Source organism: Mustela nivalis, assembly GCF_964662115.1.
Source record: "Mustela nivalis genome assembly, chromosome: 10".
Lineage (NCBI taxonomy): Eukaryota > Metazoa > Chordata > Mammalia > Carnivora > Mustelidae > Mustela > Mustela nivalis.
The window spans coordinates 39,225,065-39,239,816 of record NC_139029.1 but is presented as its reverse complement, the minus strand read 5'-3'; the positions used below and the strand labels follow the sequence as shown (position 1 = coordinate 39,239,816).

Genomic DNA, 14,752 nt, shown 5'->3' with positions numbered 1-14,752 from the left:
TACCTGGCTCCATGCTCAGTGGGGAGTCTGCTTAAGATTCTCTCTCTTCCTCTCCCTCTGCCTTCCCCCACTCCCTCTTTTTCTTTCTCTCTCTGTAAAGTAAATAAATAAATCTCTTTTTAAAAAAATATTTTATCTATTTATTTGAGAGAGAGAGCATGAGCAGGGGGAGTGGCAGAGGGAGAAGCAGACTCCCGTTCTGAGCGCCTGATGCGATTGGGGGACTCCAGGATCATGACCTGAGCTGAAGACAGTTGCTCAACCAGCTGAGCTACCCAGGCACCTAAATAAATAAATCTTTAAAAAAAAAAAAAAAAATTAGGGGCTTTTGGGTAGCTCAGTTGGTTGAAAATCTGACTCTTGATTTTGCCTCAGGTCTTGATCTCAGAACCATGAGATTGAGCCATGTGGCAGGTCTGTGTGCTCTGTGGAGAGTCTGTCTCCTTCTCCCTCTGCCAACTCCCACTCCCCCCAGCTCATTCTCTCTCAAATAAATAAATAAATCTTAAGAAAAATTAAGGCTGATGCTTTGGGGCATGCAACTCTTGATCTTAAGGTTGTGAGTTCTAGCCCCACATTGAACACAGAGCTTACTTTAAAAAATAAAAAAATCATTTAAAAAAGGGTGCTGCTTTTACTTTTGTTAAATTTCTTTTGTCTTTATTTTGATAGATTGTACAAACATTATTTCAGAAAGTAAGGTAATTTAACAAGGGAAAATACATGCATAGTTCCACCCTAATGGCACAGACTTTGGAAATTTTTTGTATTTCCTTCCAGGTCTTGTCTTTTGAACACCACCATTCTGCCAGTGAAACATAATTCTCTGGGTGAGGTGTTGTTGTTGTTTAAGATTTATCACTTATTTGAGAGAGCATGAGCACGAGAGTAGGGGGAGGGACTGAGGGAGAGGAAGAGGGAGAGAATCTCAAGCAGATTCCCCACTGAGCATGGAGCTTGGCGCAGGGCTCTATCTCACAACTCCAAGGTCATGACCTGAGCTGAAACCAAGAGTGGGATGCTCAATTAACTGAGCCACCCAGATACCTGAAGTTGTTTTTTTTTTTTTTTTTTTTTAAATTCTGATTATAGGGGCACCTGGGTGGCTCAGTGGTTTAAACCCTCTGCCTTCGGCGCAGGTCATGATTCCAGGGTCCTGGGATCGAGCCCCACATTGGGCTCTCTGCTCAGTGGGGAGTCTGCTTCCTCCTCTCTGCCTACTTGTGATGTCTGTCTGTCAAATAAATAAATAAAATCTTTTTGAAGGGGCGCCTGGGTGGCTCAGTGGTTAAGCCGCTGCCTTCGGCTCAGGTCATGATCTCAGGGTCCTGGGATCGAGTCCCGCATCGGGCTCTCTGCTCAGCAGGGAGCCTGCTTCCCTCTCTCTCTCTGCCTGCCTCTCTGTCTACTGTGATCTCTCTCTGTCAAATAAATAAATAAAAATCTTTAAAAAAAAAAATCTTTTTGAAAAAATTTTTTTAAATAAATAAATAAATTCTGATTATAGATTTTATTTTAGAAAGTTAATAGGTGTTCAATGTAAAAATTTGGAGTCTATATGCATATTAAGAAGAATATAAAAATTTCTCATTATCCCCAGATCCAGAGACAATAACTATACAATACCAATTGTCTTTCCTCCCAGTATTATGTTCATTTGTTGACTGGATGGTTTGAGTTTAGGTGTAGAGGATTTAGTTAACCACACTCCTCAATACATGGCATTTTATCATCTTAGGTTGGTGTTATACTTTCAAGTTTTGTTATTTATTTTTTCCCTTTTAGTCCCCTCCCTTCCCCCATACAGGTAACTAAGTTCTATCTTGTGTATAACTTTTCGTTTGTATATGTTCTTACAAAATGTGAATTTTGTTTGGTATGGATGTATTTTAATTTATGCAAATGGTACAGTGTTTAAATCTCATTTTGTTTCTTCAGATTTTTTACTGAACACTTTTTCAAATGCATTCATGGTGCTGTGTATACATCTAACCCAGCGCTTCTGATCGCTGTGTAATACCTCATGATATTAAATTTACTACATTTTAGTCATCTATTCTCCAGTGATAGGACACTAAACAGGTTGCCTTTAAGTCGTTGCCATCATAAATAACACTGACTAATATTTTTTTTTAAGATTTTATTTATTTATTTGACAGACAGAGATCACAAGTAGGCAAAGAGACAGGCAGAGAAAGAGGAGGAAGCAGGCTTCCTGCTGAGCAGAGAGCCCGATGTGGGGCTCAATCCCAGGACACCCTGAGATCATGACTTGAGCCGAAGGCAGAGGCTTTAACCCACTGAGCCACCCAGGTGCTCCAATATTTTAATCCTTTGCGTGTCTGCATAAGAATTTCTTTGACATATATCCCAGGAGAGGAGCTGTGGGCTCAAAGAGTATGTGAGTTTGTAATTCTCATAATTTATACCAGATTGCTTTCCACAATGGCTATTGTAGTCCATTCTCCTGCCACCATGTGTAAGGATTCCAGCATTCCCACACGTCTTTTGCTTATTTTTCTCTAGAGGTTGTTGTTCTTATTTACTTGCAAGAGTTTTGCATGCTAAGTATTTCAAATCTCTTCTCCCATTCTCTCATCTAGTTACTTCGTATTTCATCTAGTTACAGTGTGTTGTGTTAAATGGAATCCTTATTATTCATCAATATTATTGTGGGACTTCGAAGTTTTGCCTTTCCCTTTTCCTTGGTCACAATGTATAACAGTCTTCTATTTTTTAAAATAATTTTTTCACATTTATTATGTCTTTAATTCTCCCAGAGTCCAGTCTTATATGAAGCATAGAGTTGTTAAAATATGGTAATTATTTTTTAAAAAATATGGTAATTACAGGATTCAAGCCTTGATATATCAGTTTTGGAGAGGGAAATACTAAACTCTTCAGTTACAATTATGCATCTATCTATTCCTCTCAGCAGTTCTGTCTTAAGACTATATAATTAGGGGCGCCTGAGTGGCTCAGTGGGTTAAAGCCTCTGCCTTCGACTCAGGTCACGATCTCAGGGTCCTGGGATCGAGCCCCACATCGGGCTCTCTGCTCAGTGGGGAGCCTGCTTCCCTCCTCTCTCTGCCTGCCTCTCTACTTGTGATTTCTCTCTGTCAAATAAATAAATAAATTCTTTAAAAAAACAAAAGACTATATAATTAAGTGCATCTATGTGTTTGCCTGTTGTTTCTTTTATGAATACATAATTACTTTTTATCACTTCTTATCTTCTGAGAATAAAATTTCTTTTTGACAGAATTAAGATCACAACTCAGTTCATATTTTCCTCATGTATCTCTTTTCATCTTTTTTATTTTTAATCTTTCTGTACTTCTATGTTTTAAGTGCATTTCTTATAGCCAATTTATTGTTGGATATAATTTTTATAAAAATTCAATTGGTGAGATTAATTTATTTGCATTTAATGTAATTCATATATATTAAGATTTAGTCCTACCATCCACTCACTATGCATTCCTTTTTATTTTTTATTTCCATTTCTACTTTCCATTGGCAAGGCTGAATTTTCTTCCACAGGTTTAAATTTTATATATAATATTATATTACTTATGGTAGTAGCCACTGACTTCAGACTCATACCCATGGGTTTAAGAGTTTCTCCATCTTAATAGCTTGAACAAAAGCCTGAATAGAAGTTCCAAGCTTGACACTCAAAGATCTGATGTGTCTTGTGCTTATTGTGATCCAATCACTGTTGCTGAGACGGAGGGTACTTGATCTAAAGGAAACACAGGGTACCGTTACAAAAGGAAGAATGGAGCCTGGGAGACCACAGAACAATGTATATCCACTTCTTCATACTAAATCAACTTCTTCAAGCCTCATTTTCTTCATCTGTGAAGAGTGATAATACATATCTCAAAGGGGTGATATGAGGAGCAAATTGGGTAATAGATATGAATCGTATCTCTTGGGAATCATAAAGTGCTACACACAGATTAGTTGTGATTTTTGCTCTTGCATTTCTCACATGGTATCTTTTGTTTATCTGTATGTATTTGTATTTATTGATATTGTATATCTGTATTTATTGTTGACACTTACCTGTATTGCTATATGGGAAAGTGTTATTCTAGCCAGCACTCTAAAGTGTGCCAATGTCTGTAGAAGTGATTTTTTCTTTCCAGAGAACAATGAATGGGCAAAACGTCAGGATGGTGTTTGACTGGGGAGTACATTTCCATCCAAAGGTGAAAGTTTCAGAGCAGGTTAACCTGCTAGTAAGCACCTGAAAGTTTGGTGCAATGGTGCCAAACTGGGCTCTGGTTCTTTCTCTACCTCAGATTAGATGTGTGGCCTTGGGCAGATCAGTTAAACTCTCTGAATATGAGAGATGGAGGTCACAAGAAGACCTACCTCTTAAAGTTGTGTTAGGATTAGTTGTGGTTATATGTAAAATGCCCTGGTCTTAGAGAAAATCTTAAGCTTGTGAGACACATACTCAAATCTCCTTACTGAGTACTTATTAATTTCCATTGTGCTACATTATGGCTAGGTTGAGTGCAGGTTCTTTCTCATCTCTGAAGTACACTGAATTGCTCTTTTTTCTTAGAGAACAACTGTTGTTTCCCTCAAGGCTCTATGTCTTCAGAATTTGGGCCAGCGGAATAAGTCTCAAAAGAGATCTTGTTTGTTATGCAACTGAAGTTGATAATTCTAATTTTTTTCACATAGGAAGATTTAGATTCACACTAGACTGAAAGTGTATACCTGCTATGTTTACTGGACTAGGGTCTTCTACTATATGGTTGCTCATAAACCTATAATAATCCCATGAATCAGGTACTAATCCCTGTTTTACTGACAAGGAAATAGAAGTTCACATAAATTAAGTAACGTGACCAAGGTGACATAGTTGAGAAGAAGGGAAACAGTCTAGTGTAATGTAAGAAATATGGGATTGGAGTCAGAAAGATCTAAATTAGGATCCCAGCAGTGCCATATACTAGGTCTTAAATTTGAAACAGTGACCTAATCTCTTAAATCTCAGTCTTTTCAGTAGGGATTAGAATACCTACCTCATGTAAGTACTGTGAAGTTGAATTGAGAGAGTATTTGTAAAGCAGAGTGCCTGGCACATGGTAGGTACTCTGTAAATCCTTAGGTACCTGATAAGTGTATTGGGAACCCAGAGCCCATGGAGCTCACCTATAGTGTTATTTTAGAGGGAACTTCAATCAGTATCAAGCTCCTTTAGAACGTTTGAAGAGACATTCAAATGAGGCAGTGAAATACAGTGAAAGGAGCCCAGGCATGGGAGTCTAGAGACCTGGATTTGGTGCTGGCTCTTATTTAGCACGTATCTGACTTTGGGGAAGGAAACTGAGCCTCAGTTTCCATATTTGTAAAATAGATGCACTATTCTTTGCCTCACGGGGTTGCTGGACTTACAAATGCACGTGGGTACAAATACTCTTTTTAGTCTTAGAAATGCTATGTAAATATAAGGGCTCTCAATTTGTGTTTACTATTCTCAGAGGGAGAGTAAACAGAACTCAAGATAACCTGGTGTCGTCTACGGCCATACCACCTGAACGCGCCGGATCTCGTCTGATCTCGGAAGCTAAGCAGGGTCGGGCCTGGTTAGTACTTGGATGGGAAGATAACCTGGTGTCCACCTCCTAGGGAACAACTATTGGGGAACCTCACCCTTAAGTAAGGCCTGATTAACTATTTGGTTTTGATTCCATTCTTTTCTGGTTTTACTCTCTCTTCACAAGTCTCTCTTCATTCTTCTTGTTTGTCCACCACCATAAAATGTGTGCCTAGTGCCTAGTATATGGCACTCACATCCACCACTGCTGCTGTGGCTGCCGCTTGTGCTCAAATATCACTCGTCATGCCTGCTAAATCCTCAGCTCTGAGGAAAAGCAGCACTGTGCAGTACATCGATCCCTTCCCCAAACCCTGTCCCCCATGACTTTTTGGATGAGAACCGGGAATCTGTCCCAAAGAGAAGCAACCCATGAGCTTGTCAATGACCTATGAATGTAATCTGCCTCCTAAAAAATGAGATGGACAAATCAATATTTCTCTCTCAGGAATTTAAGTTGGGAAATAAGAGGTGATTGAAGCAATTAACAATAAAAACTATGACTAAAGGGTTGCAAAGAGGCCATGAGGTTAAGTAGGGGACCATGTGAGAGGGAGAAGGCATCTAGGATGTGACAAATCAAAGTGATGAGGAAGCAGAAATTATGAGTAAGCAGAAGCTATGAAGTAGAAAATGATAATATATGTTTATTCAACAAATGTTTCTAGAGTTCCTTCTATGAACAAGGCACTGTGTTAGGCTCTGAACACACAAAAATGACTAAGACACTGTACTTCACTGGCTTCACTGCAGATTTTAGTGGGGAAGAGAGACAGAATAAGTAAATAAACCAGTAATTAGAAATTGTTTTAAGGACTAAAAAGAAAACAAATATGAAGCTGAGATAGAACATACCAGGAAGGGAGCCACTTAAGAAATAGCACCATATGGAAAGTTCTCACAGAACAGATTATTAAGGTGAGACATAAAGAATGAGACGGAGCCAGGGAGAAAAATATTTGAGGTGGAGGATAAGTAATGTTGACTGGCAGGAAAGGGTTTATCATGTTCAAGGAAGCTGAGAAACAGAAAACAAAACAAAACAAGCCAGGTTGCTGAAGGAAACTGAAGGAAAGGGAACAACATGAGATGAGTTTGGAGGGGTAAGCAGGAAGCATGTCCCAGAACCCAGCAGGCCTATGTATGGAGTTGGGAGTTTAGTTCTAGTGAATTTAGTCCCAGCGAGCCCCAGTGAGAAGCCATTGAAAGTATTTGAGGCTGAGTAACACCACCCAATAGGATGTGTAGATAAGCTTGAAGGCTAAAGAGTCATTCCAGGTTCAAACCTGCATTCTCCATTTACCAGCTCTGTGGCCTTGGGCACATTACTTAATCTCTCTGTGCCCCAGTTTCCTTTTCTATAAAATTAAAGGTAGAATTGGGTTTCACCTCATAGGATCATTATGAAGATTAAATATGTATAAAGTGCTTACAGCAGTTCCTGGCACATAATACACACCCAATAAATGTAAGCTCGTATTATTATTTTGTTTACAAAAAGGTCATGGTAGCTACTGTATAGAGAATAAATGTGTGAGGGATATAAGGGAAGCCAGTTATGAGGCTGATGAATAAATAGCCTAGGCAAGAGGTGATGAGTAAAGTGGTAGTGGTGGAGACAGAGAGAAATGGACTAATTTGACATATTTTTAGGTAAAATATTCATACTTTGCAGGTGGTTGAGGAAAATAGAGGGATCAAGACTGACTCCTAGGTTCCTAGCTAGAACAACCAGGTGGAGGGAGGTGTCATCTACTGAGAAGGAGCTTGGAGGAAACAGGTTTGGCAGAGAAATTTGGAGTTCTATTTTAGACTTGTTAAACAAGATGTCAGCGAGATCCAAGGAGATATCAATCAGGCAGTTGGTTGCAAGTTTGGAGCCTAGAAAAGAGGTCTGGGATGAAGATGTGAATTTAGAAGTCATTAGCATAATCAGCATTCAAAGACTCCTTTGCAGGTATCAGCATTTGAAGACACAGAAATAGTTGAGATTATCTAGGAAGAGAAGATACAGAGAGAAGTAAAGGGAGCCAAGAAGAGTCCCAAGGAGCAACACATTTTATGGTGGTGGACAAACAAGAAGAATGAAGAGAGACTTGTGAAGAGAGAGTAAAACCAGAAAAGCATGGAATCAAAACCAACAGAGTCGAGTGTTTCAAGAAAATTGGAGTGGTCAGCTGAGAGTGCAAATGTCAAATATGATAAGGATAGAAAAAATAGTCACTGACGACCTTGACAAGAACAATTTCAGTGAAATGTGTGTGTGTGTGTGCATGTGTGTAGGTGCTAAGTAAGCATCAAATAGGCTGAAAATGAATTGGAGGTATTCTTACTTTAACAGCACATACACTAAAACTAAAATAATACATAGAAAATTGGCATGACTCTTACATATAGATGACACACAAATTTGTGAAGCATTCCATGTTTTCATATGGATTTGACTTTTGGACAATGTTAACTTTTACATATTCAATAAGAAAACTAAATCTACAAGGATGAAAGCGATCCTAAAACTGAGTATAAACGGAAAACAAATAAACCTAACTGCATATAAATAAGTAATATAAATATTCTGAAGGAAAATAAAAACTAATCCAAATAACTTTTGAACACAGTATTTTGTATATACACTCTTAATCTAAAAACAAATTGCAAACAAATCTTGAACCGTATTTAATAGATTTTTTAAAGTGATATGGATGTAGCAATTCTGAAACTATTCTGTATATCATAACACTGAGCAAATGAAAAAAGACGGTGATACTATTGGGAGTCAGAGTTCTTTCTCACTGTGGGAAAAGGGAGATGCAAGTAAGGAATAGGAGAAAGAACCCTGTGGTGCTGAATTGGAATTAGAGTATACTAGTAACGAACACATGATTAAAAATAGTTGAACTATATTAAGTTGCCATTTTTCCTTGTGGCTCTGTTTACCTAAAGGGCCTAAAAGCAATCAAATCCCAGTAACAATGAGCATATCTGGTGTCCAGATCTTGGTTTCTAACTACCATTGTCCACTAAAAGGGGAGCTCTTTGAAGAGATGGATGATTTCCAAGTCTAGACAGGAAAAGTACAAGATGAACCTAGAACATCATATTATACCAGAAAGCAAGGAAAGTGCTTAAAAAAAAAAGATAGGTGTGTGTCAAAAGGAACCAGTATGAAAGGACTCTCACTGGATAAATCTGGGCCAAGATGAACATTAAAAAAAATAATGACAGTAATAGATTATAATCTATTAAGTAAAATAAGAATCTAGGAGTCTATACTAATGATAATAATTATATAATTAAGGAAGAGAAAAAGGAAAGATATTGCTTACAGAATGCCAACTAGAAAAATGGAGGTAGAATAATGGAGTTATAAAATCACCATTTTGCAACCATTAGAGTAATTAATTCAGACATTGATTATGAGTTCTATTTTCGACATGCTTAACTTAGGATGTCAGTGAGATCCAAGGAGATATCATTCAGGCAGCTGGTTGTAAGTTTGGAGCCCAGAAGAGGGGTCTGGGATGAAGATATGGATTTAGAAGTCATTAGCATAATCAGCATTTGAAGACATAGAAGTAGTAGAGATTATCAAGGATCAGTGAATGTTGAAAACTTTGAGCACAAGGTTGAGAAGGAACAAGACATTTATACAGTCTCAAAATATCTTTCTAAAGATCACTTAGTTATTTACATAGGAAAAAATGATAACTCTACAGTGAAAAAACCTGGCAGATGCCACCTTAGCAAACTGATCAAAGTGAACACCATCAATAATGGAACCAAGTGACACCATGTTTTTCCTCATCTTATGCACTGAGGACATACTACCCCATAGGTAGTATGCCTGCTCATTCAAAAAAAAAAAAAAAAAAAAAGAGTGAGAGAGAAGAAAAAGAAACTGAATTATAAAGAAAACACGGAACAAAACCAAGTAGTGGGGAATTCTACAAAACACTAGACTGTACATTTCAAAAATGTAATTATCATGACTAACAATGAAAGACTGGGGAACTCTTCCAGATCAGAGGAGACTAAAGGGTCATGACAATGAAATGCAATGCGTGATTAGGGATCAGGTACTGGACCAGAGGGAAAACTACTAAATAGGACAGTATCAGGCCAATAAGTGAGCTTTGAGTATGGACTAAATTATATCAATGTTATTGATCCTAAATTTGATTATCATACTGAGAGTGCGGGGAGGAATGCAGGTATATTAGAGAATGTCGTTGCTCTTAGCAAATACTCACTCAAATATTTAGGATATTAGAGGTAAATACTACAAATTAAATGGTTTAGGGAAAAAATTGTATATATGTGTGCATTCATACATATAGGTACACACACAGATAAAGAGATTGTGGCAAAACATAAAGTTCTGATGCATTGGGGTAAAGGGCATATGGAAATTATATGTAATATTCTTGCAACTCTTCTGAAAGTTTGAAATTATTTTGAAGTTAAAAGCTTAAAAATAAATTGGAGATGAGGAAATAGAAACAGAATGCAGATAACTCTTTTGTGAAATTTGTCTGTGAAGGGGAGCAGAGAAATAGGATTAGAGAGGGAGTCAAGATTATAAAATAGCTCGTTAAAGACAGGAGAAACTAGGGGGCGCCTGGGTGACTCAGTGGTTTAAGCCTCTGCTTTAGGCTCAGGTCATGATCTCAAGATCCCATAATGGAGCTCCTCATGGGGCTCTCTGCTCAGCGGGGAGCCTGCTTCCCCCTGCTTCCCACACACCCACCGCCTGCTTGTGATCTCTGTCAAATAAATATTAAAAAAAAAAAAAAAAAGACAGGAGAAACTAGAACAGATTTGTATGCTGATGAGAACAATGGTGAGCCTCAGCACATCCTTTATAAGACAAGAGATTTGACCAAGTACACTCACCTTAGGCTCCTCGGAAAGTATTTTTTTCCTTACTTAACTGCAACCAGGAAGACATTTGGGTCACCACTTGAGGGCAGTACAAAATGATGTTACATGTCACTCTGGTAGTTTTACTGCTTCAGCTGCTGGAACAAAACAAGGTCCATATGTGATTTTCTCTCAAACGTGTTGTGTGAAATAAACCTCCTAACATACCACTTTTTCCAAAGGTTTAAATACGAAAAGCCCAACAGAATTCATAACAGGGGTTTGGGGTGAGGGGAGAAGGGGTGAGAAAAAGGGTCTCATGCTTAGAAAAATGCCTGGCACATGTTCTGAGTTTAATACATAATAAAAGGTTAACAGAAAGATTAGAGCGTGTCAGAGCTAGAAACAGCCCCAGAGAAGGATGAATCTAGCCCTCTCACTTTATAGACAGGACCTTGGGTCCAGAGGAGTGAAGGGACTTGGCCAAAGCCATAGTAATGTGGTAGAGAATGTAATGGTTTCAACACTTACCTGGTCAGTCTATTAAGACAGAGTTTCTGATACTTTCAAATGACATCATAAATATAGACTGCAAAGGGACCAACCTCATCATTGGCACTGATACTGAGTTCCCGAAAAAAAAAACTGTGACCTCCGTTGTGCGACTGTGCCCTTGTGTCTTTCTCTATCCTGGGAGGATATGACCCTTCACCCTCAACTCTTGTCCACTTCAACTGGTCCTAATGCTCTGGACAAATTAGTTTTGATCACAACCAACTATTTCCCACCCCTTTCTGGCAGGGCTCTAAGGAGTAACATGTTAGACTTTCCTACCAAAACTGAGGAATGAAGTGGAAGTTGGAAGATGATGTTAGGAAAAAAGTGAATGGGCATGTGGCAGTATATTGTTTGGACAGAAATTAACAGTATCGGTGCAATAGACTGGAGATGATCTTACAAAGAAAATCAGAAAACCCTAGTGAAACACAAAATTTTAAATATGACATAAGTACATAATGGAGCAGAAAGCAAGTTTAGGCTGATTAAAATACAGAAACCAATATGACTTCTTATCATGCTATTAAGTTGGCTCAATTATGCAGAAGGGCCCCTAACCTAACTGTTACCTAAAGAAAAATGTTCACGCATTAACCTGGCATTTCAAAGATCTCCCTGGCCATGGCCCACTCTATAGTCTCATGTCCTGCTCCAACCATTATTTTCTGAACACTTGCTGCAATGGCTTAAGTGCTGTAATATATCAAGCTGTGCTCTGCCCTTGTACCATTTTGAGGTTCACCTCAAATGCTACCTTCTTTGGAAGATTTCCTTGATTTGACCCTCACATTTACTTGAAAATTCCTTTTGGTCCTTATAGGCATTGCATATACTTATCTTGAGCATTCATTTCTGCCTTATCTTTTGTACTACATAATGAACACTTTGAGGGCATGAACTGGCTCTTAATACTACTATTTTTTTTAAGAATTGTTTCCATTTATTAGTAATGTACTAATAATCTTTCTTATCTTTCTACCACTTCAATATTTCCAGCTCATTCCTTCCAAAACCCCAATTCCAATAGTTCTCTAGTAGTCCCTGGGCCAGTGATCCTAACACCTCTTGACTATTCCTTACCTATCTAATGTCCTCTTCTTACCCATTTAAATTCCAAGGTCCAATGTTAAAATCATTCCCTTGATATTTCTTCTCCTCTTTTACTCTTCTTGCTTTGCTATTCTGCCTCACAAAACCCCTACCCTGGGCAATCTAACTCTCCACCTGGTTGACCTTTTGGGATGTGGTTGAAGAAAAACCCACAATACTGTCAGATGGACTCTTTAAATTCATTACTTCTAACCTCAGGCAGCCTTTAGTGTTAGCTGATAATTTTATTTTAAAAGCCCATACACTTTCCCTAGATGATTACTTCATATTTTTTTTCTTGAAACCTCCAGCACCTTCTTTTTTTTCCTCTCTCAGCAGATAACCCACCCACCTGCATCATCCATGCCTGTATACTCCAGTCCTCTAAGTGGTATTCTGAAAACGAATCTTTGCCCCTATGCTCCAGCAATTCTCTCTCTTGTCTATATCATCAGTATTTCCCTTTCCAAAGGATCATCCCATCAGCTTTAAAAAGTGCTGTGGTGGAGTGCCTGGGTATCTCAGTCAGTTAAGCATCCAACTCCGATTTTGGTTCAGGTCATGATCTCTGGGTTGTGAGGTGGAGCCATTCAGTGGCCTCTGTGCTCAGTGGGCTCTGGAGAGTCTCCTTGAGATTCTCTCCCTTCCTTTGCCCCACTCCCCGACCCCACGCTCATATACTCTCTCTCAAATCAATAAATCTAAAAATAAATTTATTTTAAAATAAATAAATCTTAAAAAGATTTTAAAAAGATTTCTTAAAAGAAGAAACCTCTTTTGACTCCATATTCCCTTCTAGCTATCACACTATTTCTCTCTCTGTTCTTCATTTCAGCCAATATCTCCAAAGAATTATCTGTGTTCCTTGATTTCAAGTCCTATCTTTTCATTCTCTCTAGAGACCACTTTAATTAGGTTTTATCTCCTTTCCTAACTGAAACTGTTTTGTTTTTTTTACCAAGGTCACCGAAGACCTCCATGTTGATAAATCTTTAGGCAGTCTCAGTTCTCATCCAGCTGGCTTTATGATCAGATATGATACATTTGCTAACTCCCTCCTTCCTTCCTCATTTCTTCCTGAAACACTTATCTTTACTGACTCCAGGACAGACACCATACTCTTCTGGTTTTAGTCTAAGTTCACTGTTGGTTGCTCCCTCTCAGTTCCTTCTCATTTGCTAATTTCACATCATTTCCTTGATCTCTAACTTTGGAGTAACCGCAGTTGGACTTCTTGGATCTACAGACACTCATTGAGATGGTCTTACCCAGTCTCATAGCTTTAAATGCCCCCATATGATATTAACACCCAAATTTATATATCCAACTCAGATTTCCCCCCAAACTCCAGACTCTTATTCCAATTCCATTCTTGATGTTTCAACTTGGATGTTTAAAAAGTACCTCAAACTTAGTGCAAGACAAAATTCTTGATGTTCTTCCTAAATCGGTTTCTTCCACAGTCTTCCCTATCTCACCTAATCACTCCAGTTGCTCAGGCAAAAACCTGGCATCATCCTTGACTCTTTTCTTCCCCTCATCCCTTACAGTTAAACCTTTAGCAAAACTATTGGACCCTTCCTTCAAAATATATGCTGATCTGACCACTTCTTACCACTTCTTCACCTAAACCCCTAACCTTCTCATCATGCTGTCTGACCAAAGCTGTCATCATATCTGGATTGTTTCAGTGATATCATATTTATTTTACTGCTTTCTGCTTTTGTTATCCATGACCTATTTTTCTCACAGTAGTCCAAATAATTTTTTTAAACCTAAGCCTACCATGTTCTTCCCCTACGCAAAATTCCAGTAACATTCCATCTCATTCAGGGTAAAGGCAAAGTCTTTGCAATGGCCAGACCTCACTTGATAGAACATACTATAACCTCTCTGACTTCCTTTCTTAATCATTCACCCTTACCTTTACTCTGCTCCAGCCATATTGGCATCCTTGATGTTTCTCAAACCCACTAGGCACACCCCTGCCTTGCACTGCTGTTCCTTTTGCCTTGATTGCTCCCCACTCTAGACATACTCTTCATCAGTCTCTTACTTTAAATCTTTTCTTTAATGTTTTCTTATCCATGAGAACTTTTTTGACCACCCTTGCAATCTCATCCCCCACCCCCTTTTAATACTCTTCCATCTATCTTCCATCTATCTTTCTTTCTCTCCTGATACTGTCAACTTATGATTTTATATATACATATTTATACTTTTATAAATAATTTATATAAGCTACATGAAGGCAACGTTTTATCTGTTTTGTTCACTGCTATATCCTTAGTACCTAGAACAAATCTTAGCATATAGTAGGTACTGAACAATTATTTTTTAATTAATGAACAAATCCTCATAATAACTTCATGAGCTAGATTCTATTTTTTATCACTTCTATTTTACAAATGAGGGAGCTGAGGCTTAGGAACTTAACTCAAATCACATGACTAACAGGTAGCAGAGCTGAGGTTGGATGCAAGATGTCTTTTTCTTTAAAGCCCACAATTTTAACTACTATGGTATTCTGCCTCCTCCATATCTCTAGAATCAATCCGCTTAATTATATCACTACTGTGCTATAGTTTTGGCCCCAACAATTCTTATCTGTATTTCTTTAAAGCA

The 14,752-nt window shown here is 38.2% G+C and overlaps 1 long non-coding RNA gene across 1 annotated transcript in view; it reads right to left on the bottom strand.

Moving 5' to 3' along the window:
• Window positions 1-14,752, bottom strand: part of LOC309843154 — a 69,813-nt gene that overhangs the window by 40,129 nt on the left and 14,932 nt on the right. The window contains exon 2 of the long non-coding RNA XR_014299973.1: window positions 10,514-10,638. This is a non-coding gene — a long non-coding RNA (uncharacterized lncRNA). The remainder of the gene's footprint in view (window positions 1-10,513; window positions 10,639-14,752) is intronic.